This window comes from Crocuta crocuta, unplaced genomic scaffold, assembly GCF_008692635.1.
Source record: "Crocuta crocuta isolate KB4526 unplaced genomic scaffold, BGI_CrCroc_1.0 scaffold69-1, whole genome shotgun sequence".
Lineage (NCBI taxonomy): Eukaryota > Metazoa > Chordata > Mammalia > Carnivora > Hyaenidae > Crocuta > Crocuta crocuta.
Genome location: NW_027551577.1, coordinates 679,428 through 691,942, shown reverse-complemented (window position 1 = coordinate 691,942; position 12,515 = coordinate 679,428). Strand labels below are relative to the sequence as shown.

The 12,515-nt window shown below is 49.5% G+C and overlaps 1 long non-coding RNA gene across 1 annotated transcript; it reads left to right on the top strand.

Moving 5' to 3' along the window:
• Nucleotides 1–331: 331 nt before the first annotated feature.
• Nucleotides 332–9,065, top strand: LOC144221174 (uncharacterized). The gene is made up of 3 exons (XR_013331976.1): nt 332–637; nt 8,088–8,370; nt 8,519–9,065. It is a non-coding gene; the product is annotated as an uncharacterized LOC144221174 (long non-coding RNA).
• The last annotated feature ends 3,450 nt before the right edge of the window (nt 9,066–12,515 follow it).

Below are 12,515 nucleotides of genomic sequence, written 5' to 3'. Positions count from 1 at the left end.
GTCCAGATCCTGGGGGACTACAGGGCTTGAGATCGTTATAATCCACCGCGTTGGACACGAGAGGGCAGTGCACTGACAGAGCACAGCTTCCAATATGAACTACAAAAGTAGCCAACAACAAGCGTTGGTGGGAGGTCAGGGAAGATCAGGATGGGTTGGAGGGCCAGGGGGTCTTCCGGGAAGAGGTGGCCTTTGAGCGGAGCCTGGAAGCGGGGTTCGCTTCGAGAGAGTGGGAGGAGGAGGGGAGGGAGACAGTGGGCTGGGGCACGCGGCAGANCCGATTGTGCAGGCGCTCGAATTCCAGGCTTGGCAGTTGGACTTTACCCAGTAGACAATGGGGAGCCACTGGCGTTTCTGAGCAGGGCAGGGCGGCCCTAGACGTCGCCCCATTGTTTTTCCCAGACAGGGCCGAACTCTGCAGTATCGCAGCGAGCCCACTAGATGGAGATATTTTAGCAAATTTAAAGCGCCCGGCCTTTCCTGGACCCAATTTCCAGGGAGAAAAACAAACACGGGGACCCCGCAAAACCGCCGCGTGTTGACTTGCGGCATCCGCAAAGCAAAGTCCAAGGGCTGGGAAACCAAAATCAAACTACCGACAGCCCAGCTTGACGCTGCCAGTGAGACGAAACCTCAGGTAATTTCACTGCTTTGAAAGAGAGAGAAAGGGTCCAGGGTGAGCCGGAAAGGGCACCGTTTTAACAAGTGCCCTGCATTTATTATCTAGCATTGGGGACTCACAACAGCCGTGTGTGGTAGGTGTTAGCCCATTTTACAGGCAAGGAAACTGAGATGCTGAGAGGTACATTTGCTCAATTATTTGGGGAGCTGACACCAGGCCAGGCCCAGGGATAGAGCCGACAGCATATGGTAAAGGTGGGTTGGGCAAGCCTCGCACGCATTGTTTTGTTGCGCCCAGGTCCCTTGTGCAAAACACAAAGGGTGTGCCTTTCCATCCTTCTTTGGTTGCTAGAAAGCTCTGTAACATGAACGGTGAGAGCTACCGGGCTCCTGCCGTTTGCTGTATTCCAGCTGCTTTTTAGAGATAGTCTCAATTCTCTCACATCAACCCACTGAGTTAGGAATTATCATATACCCACTTCGTAGGTAAGAAAACAGATTCACAGAGGTGAAATGACTTGTCCAAGGTCACACAGGGCGTAAGCACGAGAGGGGGAATGAATCCCAGGTATGCCTACTCCTGTCCGGTTCTTAACAATCCAGCACATTTGACTGAGGGGTAAATTCCTTAGAGAATCTTGGGCACAGATGTTCAAAGAGATATCATACAGAGAATTTTTAAAATCAAGGCATGATGGTTTGCAATTTTAAAAAGCGGGGGTGGGGGCGGGGGTGCGCCCGGGTGGCTCAGTCAGTTAAGCATCTGACGCTTGATCTCAGCTCAGGTCCTGATCTCAGGATCATGAGTTCAAGCCCTGCACTGGGCAAAAACAAACCAACAAACCAACAAACCAAAACTGGAAGCAAATATGGCCGTGGGAATATAGGTGATTGTCAAGTTATTTGTTGTGTTTCTTCACTGATTTCAATTTTTGCACAAAAAGATGCTTCAGGTACACAAAGAAATACAAGGATTGAAAACCACAAAACCAAAATATTTGTCCTGTTTGGCATCAGTGTTTTGATGAGGGCGGTTGCCGGTACCCTGGGTCTGAGGGGCGCCCGGGAGACGGGATCAGGGGCAGTGGCAGACAGCTTGTGGCCCGATAGGACTCTGCGACGGGAATGTGGCCGGCGGGGTCCAAGGCACCTGCATCTCCGCGTAAGAGCCCATCCTGGCCTTCTACACGTGGCTGTACCACGCTGTGACTGCTGTCCCTGCCAGGGAGAAGCCAGTGCTAGCTGAGGTCACAGGAGCCCCAAAGGGGGACAGGAGAGGAGGGGGGCCGGGGCCCTGGGGCAGATGTGGCTTCTCTGTGGCTGCAAATGGCCACACCCTCTGGCTTCTCTCCCTCCTTTCCTTTCCTTTGGTCATTTCTCTGCCCTCATGGTCACAGACTGTTCTTCATGTGAGTCCTGGCGGGGTCACACCCACTTTCCAGGCCCAGGTGCTCCAGCCACAAGCTAAGGGTAATCTCACTTTGCCCGTCTCCTGGGGCCGCGCTCGCAGGCGCGTAAAGTCACGAGTGCTAATGTTCTTTGCAAACTGCCGATCGCTATAAAGAAATAGAGAATTATTTTTCCTCTTCCTTTTCATTTGTGTATTACACAAAATAATATGAGATACATAGAGAGCCTAGCACTTTCCTTGCCTTGGCTCATTTCTCCACTCATTTATTCCTCATAACAGGCCTATTAGTCAATACTTCTATTCTCCCCTTAAAAAAAATGTTTACTTATTTAGTGAGCAGGGGAGGAGCAGAGAGAGAGGAGAGGGAGAATCCCAAGCAGGCTCCAACTGTTCCACTCAGGGCTCGATCCCACGAACTGTGAGATCAGGTGTCAGATGCTTCACTGATTGAGCCACCCAGGCGCCCCTCTATTCTCCCCATTTTGGAAGAGGAAAGCGAGACGGAGGGGTTAAGTAATTTATCCAAGGTAACCCAGCTAAGAAATGACAAAGGTAGGATTTAAATCCATGTCCACCTAACTGCAGGACTTGATACAATATGTTTTATAGTCTCATAAAAGGTCTCTTATCCTATAAAGGAGGTACAGAGAACATTTTATGGTTTTTACTTTCTCATAAAATTCTTCTTTGTTCCAAGTTGCTTTTGTCTTGTGTGTGACCCCTGAGAGGATCATAATTTTCTTGGTGGTTGAACAACTCTCTACTCTGTTCACAGGAGACAGGGGAGAAGCCCACCATGGCCCAAACCGGGCCTTCCTGCACTCCTGGCTGTGTCTGCCTCAGATATTAAAAGGCCTGGATTCCAGGCAAGCTGGCAATAATGCCTCAGTCATCAAATTTGAAACCAAAATTCAGCAAAGACTTGTATTTGCTGCCAGAAAGCAAATGGCTTTTTCTTTCTTTCTCGTTTTTTTTCCCAAACAAAACATCCTCTTATGAAATATGTCCAATTTGCAATATTTACTTTCCCTTTATTTAATAACAGGAAAGGGTTTGCAGGACTTTTGTTGATTTTTGCATTTCTTATTAAAATTCTTAAGGGGGTTTTGGGGGAACTTAATCAGCAAAAAAGGAGGAGGAAAAAAAAATCTCATCTGCATTCCACAGGCCTTATTAATGGAGGAAACTTGCTGTTTGTTTAAGAGCGTTTTCTGATGGGAGAAGGCAAATCATCACGTGTTCCACAGCCCTTCCTCTGACTCTTTTTCTTGACTGTGCTTCCTTCTCAGCTGTCTCCAGAGCTCTGAATCCCTTGTTTCGAGCTTTCTTCCCAAGAACACAGAGCAGGGGTTTTGCAGCCCGCGGCCATGGCTGGGAGGGAAGCTAACACTCATTGAACACACGGATGACTGCACCCACAATCTCACTTCATCTCAAATCAGCCCTCTTGGCAGATGAGAAAACTGAGGCTAAGGACTGAGTCTCTGGTCCACGCTCCCTTTCCTTTTAGCTTACGTTCCTTGGGAGTAAAAGGAAAGGACTTCTGACATTCATGGTGTTCTACATCCAGCTGAGTCCTAACAGCAGCTCTCTGGGGGTAGCCGGGCAATGTCCAGCTTTCAGAGCTTAGAGAACTAATGTGACTTGTTAAGGGTCACACGGAGGAGTGCAGAACGCAGGAGATTTGAGCTGGGTTCTGCCAGCCTCTCACATCCACGTTTGTCTCACTTCACCACACTATTTCTTTGGGGCCAAGGCAGCATGATGCTTCTTGGAATGAAATAAATACGCTGTTCCCCCAAAGTGAAAACTCTCTCCCCGGGAGAGGTCTTAGTCTTGCCTTCCTCAGTTCCAGAACTAGACGGCATGTAACTTTAAGGGGCTTTGTTTTTATATTTTCATCCTACCAGAAATATTTATGTACATTATTGTATAATAAATACATACAATATATACAATGTGTATTATACAATGCATATATTATATGCATTATGTGTGATTGTTATAATGTGTTTATTTCTAGAACAGTGTCTTGTACAGAGGTGGTTTTAATAAATAACCTTGTAGATAGTCAGGTCCCAGTGCTTTCCTGCAGAGAAGGGAACTGAGGACTAGAGAGAAGAAGGAATTTGTCCAAGGCCCCAGAGGGTAAGAACCAGAGCCTGACTTCCTGATTCTCTCTGCATGCGGCTTCCCCACGGGCAAGTCTGCAACAGAGAACTTCTCGTTCATTCAGCCTTACTACGTGTGGCACCATGCTGGGCTCTAGGACCCCCAGATAAACCGGACACTGTATTTGATGTCAGGGTCCTTCTGGTCTAGGAGAGGAGGGTGCTCGGAAAAGCTACACTCTCATAAACGTGGTAAATGCCTTAATGAAGGGTTTTGAGGAAGGAAGGGGCTCAGGAAAGACTCCAGGGAGGAATGGACATTTGAGCTGGATCTTAAAAAACAAGAAGGAGTGGGCCAAGTCGGGGAGGTCATCCCAGGCAGAAAGGCCTTGCCCAAGCCAAGGCCCGGAGGTGTGAACACGCACGGCGGATTCAGGAACCATCCAGCGGTCTGCTGGGGAAAAGCAGCACACCGGGAAGGGAAGGTTGAGGCCAGGCCGTGAAGGACTTTGCATGCTGTCCTCAGGAATGTGGGGTTTGTCCCACGGGTAGTGGGCACACAGGAAGGGGGGAAGGAGGGGACTGAGTCTTTCAGATTTGGTTTAGGAGGATCATTCTGGAGGCCTGGGGTAGAGGAGGGTAAAGAGCGCTGGAGGCCAGCAGGAAGGAGACTGCAGCACGTTCAAGGTCAGAGAAACCCAGGTCTTGCCTGCCGAAAGTCCTTTCTCCTGCCCCAGGCACCCCCAGACCACACACCCAGCCGGATCCCCTCTTTCTGGTTCCTCTAGTTCTTTTTCTTTGGGCTTTGCCCTTTATACCTTCCCGTCCACTCTGAGTCTCCTACAGCGATGGATCTTAACCGTGCAGAAGTCAGAGGCCCCCCGGGAGAGTCTACGGAAGGGCTTGGAAAAGGCACTAGTACGTAAACGTTCTGAATGTGGAAGGTCTGGGCCCCCTGAAACTACTTTCACTTTATAGAAGGCGAGCAATTCCAGTACAACAAGGAGAGGAGCAGACGCCCCCAAAGCTATGGGCTACACTCTGTAAGTCCCCGCGAAATGGGAAGGCGGTCCAAGGAGGCGCAGGAATTCGGGATGAGGATTGTCTTGAGAGTTCAAGCACACAGCCAAGGAGGGATCGTAGGCCAGTGGAAGCCCTACAATGAATGTAGTAATGTGTCTAAAGAAAGAAGGGTCCTTCTGAAGAAGGGCTGGGTGGCCAGGGAGTCAGAGGAAAGAGAAGGAGGGAGGATGCCATGGTCAGGGATTCTGTGGAGCCCGGCGTAGGTCTGGCTTGCCCTGCTGCCTTAAATCCTGGAATTTGCTCATTCTGTGCTCACCAAGCATCTCCTGATTAGAATCTGGCATCCTGAGGCATGTGCCTACAGGGAGCTGGTGTGTTGGCTGGAGGACACGTGTATCCGGTCCCCTTGGCAGTTACATTTCTCGTTGTAAATTAGTAAATTGGGAACAGACAATTCACAGAAGAAGCAATACAAATGACTAATAAGCACATGAAAAAAATGTTCGTCCTCACCAGTATTCAAAGAAATGTAAATTCAAACCAAAACCGAGATTGTTTGCTACCCATTAAATTAGAAAGGATTTCTTTTTTTTTTTTTTTAAGTTAATACCTATTGCTGGGAAGGAGGTGGTGCAGAGGGCACCCTCGTGTGTGGCTGATGGGAGCATTGTGCTACCTGCTGCGGGCAGGCAAGTCTCCTTCCGGTGCATGCTCTTTAAACTCCAGCGGAATAGATCCATGCAATCTCACCTGCCTGGAAGGAATGGCTGGAGGGGTCTCTTCATGATCTGTTCACCACCTACTATGTTTACTGAGCACCTATTATGTGCCAGGCTTCTGAGGCACAGTGTGGAGTAGGGGCCACAGAGAAATCTTATCCTAAAGGCCAAATGATCTCAGCTCAAGAGTGAGGCTGGAGGCCAGTCCCTTGAGTGGCTGGAAAGGGAGGAGATGGAAGAGGAAGGGAGGGGAAGAAGAATCAGGTAAATTTCCTCTCTCCTCCTACCATCCAATTCTCTCTGAAGTTCTAGGTCCGGCTGAGGCTCTTGGTAGAACAACAGGCATGTCTTAAGAGCCAAGGTTTTTGCTTGAGTCCATTCCCAGAGAATGATTTAATTGGTCTGGGATGGGCCTCGCCATAAGTATCCCAGGTACTTTGAATGGGCGGCCTCGGTTGAGAGTCCCTGAGACCATGGAAAATGAGAAACGCATACAAGTCATAAATAGGAGGGCAAATTTTAGGGCCACCAGACCTGTTTCAAGGACCAGCTGTTTACTGCCCGGGTCACCTCCGGAAAGACACTTCCTCTCTTTGAGCCTTGGTTCTCTTCTCTGTAAAACAGAGATCAAATACCTTCTGTGTGTTGTCGTCAGGATGAAACGAGGCAGTGCATGTGAAGTGCTCCATGATATTCACGGTTATGATTATTATTGATCAGCCAAATACCATTGTCAGCTGAGGTCTAGCACGAACAAGGGACACAGGGCTCCCAAGTTTTCTGAAAACTGCACGGGAGAAAAACTTTCAAATGAAACAGCCCTGACCATGAACTTGAGGTTTTTCCATGATTTCAGAGACGATCCCCATGGTTTTACTTGAGCTCCAGGAATTTCTATTCCAGCTGACTGTGCAGATGGGGAAACAATGTGTGATTCTACAATCATAACATGGGAAGGATGGAGCTGAGCAGCATCAGAGCTGAGCTAATTTACAAGGCCAAGTTTACTGGCTCCACTTCTGTGAAGATAGAAATTAAGAGCTCGGGGCTGTCGGACCTAATTCTGCCACCACCTACGAACTGTGTGAACTTGGGCAAATGACTTCGCCTCCCTGAGCCTCCGTCTCCTCTCTAACATGGGGATGCTTCTGGCCTTTGCCTCAACTGGCTTTGGGGGAGGATTAAATAGGTTAACGCGGGTAAAGCTCTGAGCCCGGGATCTGGTGTATGTTAAGGCCTCCGTGAATGGCCGCCATATGGGCCTCTCCCCAGCCAGAAATGGCCCTTCCCACAACAGTCTGATTCCCCTGTGGCCCTTACGCCCCACACATGGGGCTTGGGGGTATAATTGCTTATGTGTGTGTCTTATCGAGGGCCTGGCCTGATTCACTCCCTTCCTTTGGTTTCACGGTTCACCATTACATTTAGCCTCTGCTCAGGGAACACGAGTGGAAGTGAACTGACCTCTCTGTTTTCCCAGATAAGAAAACTGAGGCTCACGGGGGCGGGTGGAGCAGGCCAGGGGTAGCTGAGCTGAGGTCACACACCTCGTGTAGGGTCCTGAGGCTGGACTTGCTGGGGAAGGATTCTCACAGGGGGCACATCTGCACAGACTGGTGGGACCTTCCATAAGCTTCCTGGGCAGTGAACTTTAAGGGGGGAGCAGTGGAGGAAAAGGTGACCATAGATGCCCCCTGGGACTCTCGCTAGAGGTGGGCGAGGCTTTGCAGGTGGCCAGAGAACTGGGCGAGCAAAGGAGGGGGAGGGGCCGGGCAAGCAAAACGCACACTGTTACGGGTAGGGTGACTCATTTGTGCCAACAGGCTGGTGAGACATAGAGAAACTCTGGGTACAGGAAGATCAGATGGGATAACGAATTTGAAAGTTCTTTGAAAATGGTAAATCACTCTAAGAGCAGGGGCTCTGGCTTCTGATAGCCCTGGACTCAAAGCCTGCTTCTGGAACTTACCTGGATGACCTTGGGCAAGGGCTTCACCTCTTAGAGCTTCAGATCGTGCATTCCAAAGAAGGAGGCGGTAGTAGTCGCTGCCTCTGTGGGTTGCTCTGAGGATTAAGTGATGTAATGGGGATGAGGTGCCTGGCATGTGGCCATCCATGGTAGCAGCAATGATAGTGAGAAAGAAGTTGGGCCCTCGGCCCTCCTCACGGTGTCTCCCCATTTGTTTCCTGCCCGTCTTTCAGCCTTGCTGGTTTCCTGAGACAGAAAGGCCTTTTTCCTTCTCTATACTCTCACGCCTTTCATCTAAGCCTTCCTCACAGTGCTTCTCCAAGAAGGCCCTGCGTTCACTGCTAGCTAACGAGCAGGCCCGATGGCCCCCAGTGGCCTGGGTCTTCCTCGTCTCCACCTGCCGTGCCAGCACACGGCCTCGGCCCTGTCCAGAGAGGCATCAGTGAGCAGGGGAACGGCCAGGATGCAGAGACAACAGCTGGGTGACAACAGCTGCGGCCCTGATACCAGAACAGGGTATGTCATTTGCACTAATGAAGCACAGAGGTGAAAGGAATTTATGAATACATTTTTAAACAATTCTACAGACTTTTCTTGATTGATACACTTGAATTCATATATATATTTTTTTATGCATACAGTTTCCTGTTCGTTTTGTTTTTAGGCTGTGAAGCAGATGGAATGAAGAAGAACTTCCTATGTAACCCACAGGGTGATAAGTCTACCTGGAATGTTTGGTAAAGAGCCTGACAGGGGAAGTTGGCCCAGTTGTAGAAAGCCCTATCACTGGGCATCAGCAAAGGCCAAAAGAGATAAAAAGAAAGAGCTTCCACTCTCAAAGACTGGAGAATTCAAGAGCTGGCACTTATGTGCCCTGTGTGACACGACTCCCCCCCCGGGAGGCCGCTAGTCGGTTACCTGTAAGATGGGGGAAGCAGAGCTAACGTCGTAAGCACGCGGAGAGCTCGGAGGATGACGTGCATGGGCCCTCGCTCTGCCCCTGGCAGGCAGTGGCTGCTCAAGGATGCCAGCTACTCTTTCTCTTAGTACTTGGAAATGACATTATCCACATTACATCACTTAATAAGTCAATTTTTTGGACTTATTGCATACCCCTTAAAACGAGTTGCGCATAAGAAAATGACCTGTATCTATCACTACGAGTGAGCCTCGCCTAACATCCTGTAACTGAATAAACCTTTCAAAATCAAGATCTTGATCTTGCGTCTCTGTTCAATGGGTGTAGAGTGGAAGATGCAGTGGAAAGGTCAAAGAAGAATTGGACAGGGTGGGGTCTCCAGGAGCCACACGCCTGGCTGCCGGGGTTTTCTTCAGTGCGGAAGTTCAGGGACTTTGACCAGGCAAGTGAACCTATGCTTTGTCCATTACCCATGACCCTGAAAACCAACCTACCGACCAACGAAACAACCAAGAAATAAAACCATTCATCTTAATATTCACTGAGCTGAGAAAACTTTCCTTTCTTCCTTCCTCCCTCCCCTCCCCCTCCCTTCCTCCCTCCCCTCCCCTCCCTTCCTCCCTCCCCTCCCTCTCCCTTCCTCCCTAGCATCCTCTCCATCAGTGTGAAGCCCCCTTTCTGCCTGGTAATATCCCCGATCTAATTCTTCAGGACAGAAACACCTGTGGCACTTCTCTGTCCTTCCTGCCCATCACAGGGTAAATACTCTGCTCCTTTGCGCCCCTGATCTGTAGCCAGTGTGGCTGGCTCCGGTGTCACGGGGCTGAATGGCCTGTTCTGGCTGCCTGATCCTCGGGCAAGTGCTGCATCCTCCCCACTCTCTGCCTTCTACTGATACAGGTGCAGTAGGAGCAGGTAAGGCTTCAGGCCCTTCGGCTCCCCACTGTGACTTCAGGGAGGCCACCTGCGGGTCTAGAGCCTGACTGCCTAGGGTTCCTCTCCCCCCTCTACCACTTACCTCTGGGTGGCCTTGAACAAGGTGTACAATCACCAGTGGGCACACAGGGGGCTAATCCTGGATGCCCCCTTAGGGTCGGAATCAAAGGAGACGTGACACACTAAGATTTATACTTGTGCCAGCATGTAGTAAGCACTTCATAAACACTCTCTGCTGTTGCGATTATACAAAAGAGGGAGCAGCAGCACCTCAGACTCCTCTCACACGCACCGTGGGGCCCCCTCCAGGATTCACTTCCTGCCAGTTCATAGATGCAGTAGCCTTAGTTGCCAGCGTTGTGGCATTTCATGATGTAACACTAGTGAAAGGGTGAGGTACAGTGGCTTCTAGAGGAACTCAGTCTAGGTCGGGGCCATGTCCTTTCTGCCCCGGGTATCCAAGGGCCCCCTGACCTGGTGCAGAGATGGACACATTAAGCCAGGCAGACTGTGTAATAAGCAAATCCTGTGTGCCCAGCAAAGGACTGGAGGGCACACGCCCAGCCTCCAAGCAAAGGGATCCAGTGAGGATGTCAGTGCTGTCAGCCACCAAGACCCCACGACCAGATCCAATCTGCAGGTCTCGTCATGGCGCTCCTCACACTGCCTGCATGCTTGCTTTGGGCTGCAGTCACGGTCCTCACCACCATGTGGACATAGGTATGCATGGGACAGCTTCATGGAGATGTCATTCGAATACCATGCAATTCACCCTTTGAAAGGGCGTGGTTGGTTTTTTCTACTATATTCACAGTGTCACCGCAGTCAATTTTAGAACATCTTTAGCACCCCAGAAACAGATGCCCTGCCCATCAGTAGTCATTCCTCTTTCCTCCATCCAGCCCCTGTAACCACTGATCTACTTTCTGTCTCTCTAGATTTGCCTATTCGGGACGTTTCATATACATGAAATCTTACAATGCGTGGTCTTTTGTCACTCCCTTCTTTTGCTTGGCATAATATTTTCAAGGTTGATCCATGTTATAACATCTATCAGTACTTCGTTCCTTTTTCTCACAGCCAAATAATAGTCCACATTTTGCCGTCCGTAGGGACAGACCACATTTTGTTGCATCCATTCATCTGTTGACGGACCTTTCGGTGCTTTCTACTTTTGGGCTCATGTGAATGAATCATGGCGCTCTGAACATTCATCTACAGATGTTTGTGTAGCTACATGTTTTCATTTCACTTTTGAAAGTACCTAGGGGTGGCTGGCTGGCTCATATGGTCAGGTGTGCACTTGACCTTGTAAGTGCCGTACTGCATCAGTTTGCATTCCCATCAGAAGCGTGTGAGCATTCTAGTTGCTCCACATCTTCACCAACATTTGCTAAGGTCAGTCTTTTTATATTTATTTGTTTGTTTGTTTGTTTGTTTTTAATATATAAAGAGAGCAGGAGCAGGGGAGGGGCAGAGGGATGGAAAGAGAGAGAATCCCAAGCAGGCTACACATTCACCCAATGCAGGGATTGATCCCATGACCCCGGCATCACTACCTGAGCTGAAAACAAGAGTCGGATGCTCAACGGACCGAGCCACCCAGGTGCCCCGGGTCAGTCTTTTTCATTTTAGTCATTCTGATGGAGGAATAGAGGTGTCTAGTAGTTTAAATTTGCATCTCCCTGCCCTCATTGTGAACCACTGCGGTCAGCTGCCTGGCCCTGCATGTTCTTCCTTGGGGTGAACAGAGACAAGACAAGTAGGTGTTGCTGGTGGCAAATCAGGCCAAGAAAAGAAAGAGTGTTGGGCTGGATGGGAGGGGGAGCCAGACAGGGGCAAAGCAGAGAGCTGACTTCACAGTCTGCAGGTTGGCTGCCTTTGTTTTTCCAGCACATTGGAATCTCCTGGCTACTGGTCTTTTATTTCCTTTAATTAGCCTTCCCCACTGACAGGGACAGGTCAAGATTTCTAGGAAGTGCTCCAGACGACTCTGCCTGACAGACATACATCCCTAGGCATTCATTCCTTCGGGCTGAAATGCATCCTATTTCTCATCCTCTGAGCTGACTTAGGGGCTGGCAAAACACTGTGCGGAAGTGGTGGTGGTGCGTTGGCTTTTCATTCCCTGCTTTACCTCCAACACAAAAGAAGTGTGTTATTAACAAAATATCTCTATCGCCTAGAAAATATCACCCTGGGAAGAATGAAACAGTTACACATTAAAACCTTTCTAAAAACGCGGGCACGCGTCAGCTGCCATTAGTGCACTGGCCGCTGCAGACCTGCTTGGCATCTCTTTGGTAGAAAAACAAGCTACTAAAGGTTGAAGGCACCGCTGGCTGGCTTGCAGGACGTTTGCTTGTACATCTGAGCGACCTCAGAGATTCCTCAAATAGCGACGGTCTACACAGTCACCATGCTGGGGGCAGGGGCGTGGTGAAAATTTCCTAAATGTGGTGAGGAAATTCTAAGGGTTTGAGACAAAGTACTCAGAAATCAATTCCTAACCTACTAAGCCTGTGGTCCCACGCAGGAGACAGATCTATAAAGAAGGAAATGATAAGATGGTGTGATAGCTGACACCAGAAAGATGGCCGGGGCACAGAAAGGCATGGTTTGGAAGGTGGTTTAGGGCTATCTGACAGGAAAGGGGACATTGAAGTTGGGCTTTGAAGCATGAATAGAAGCTTGTTAGATGATAACAAAAGGAACAACCTACCAGTGAGAAGAGCATGCATCAGGCACTGAGATGTGAAACCACGGCGGGATGAGGAAACTGTGGGTCCTTGAGCGAGTCTAGAGC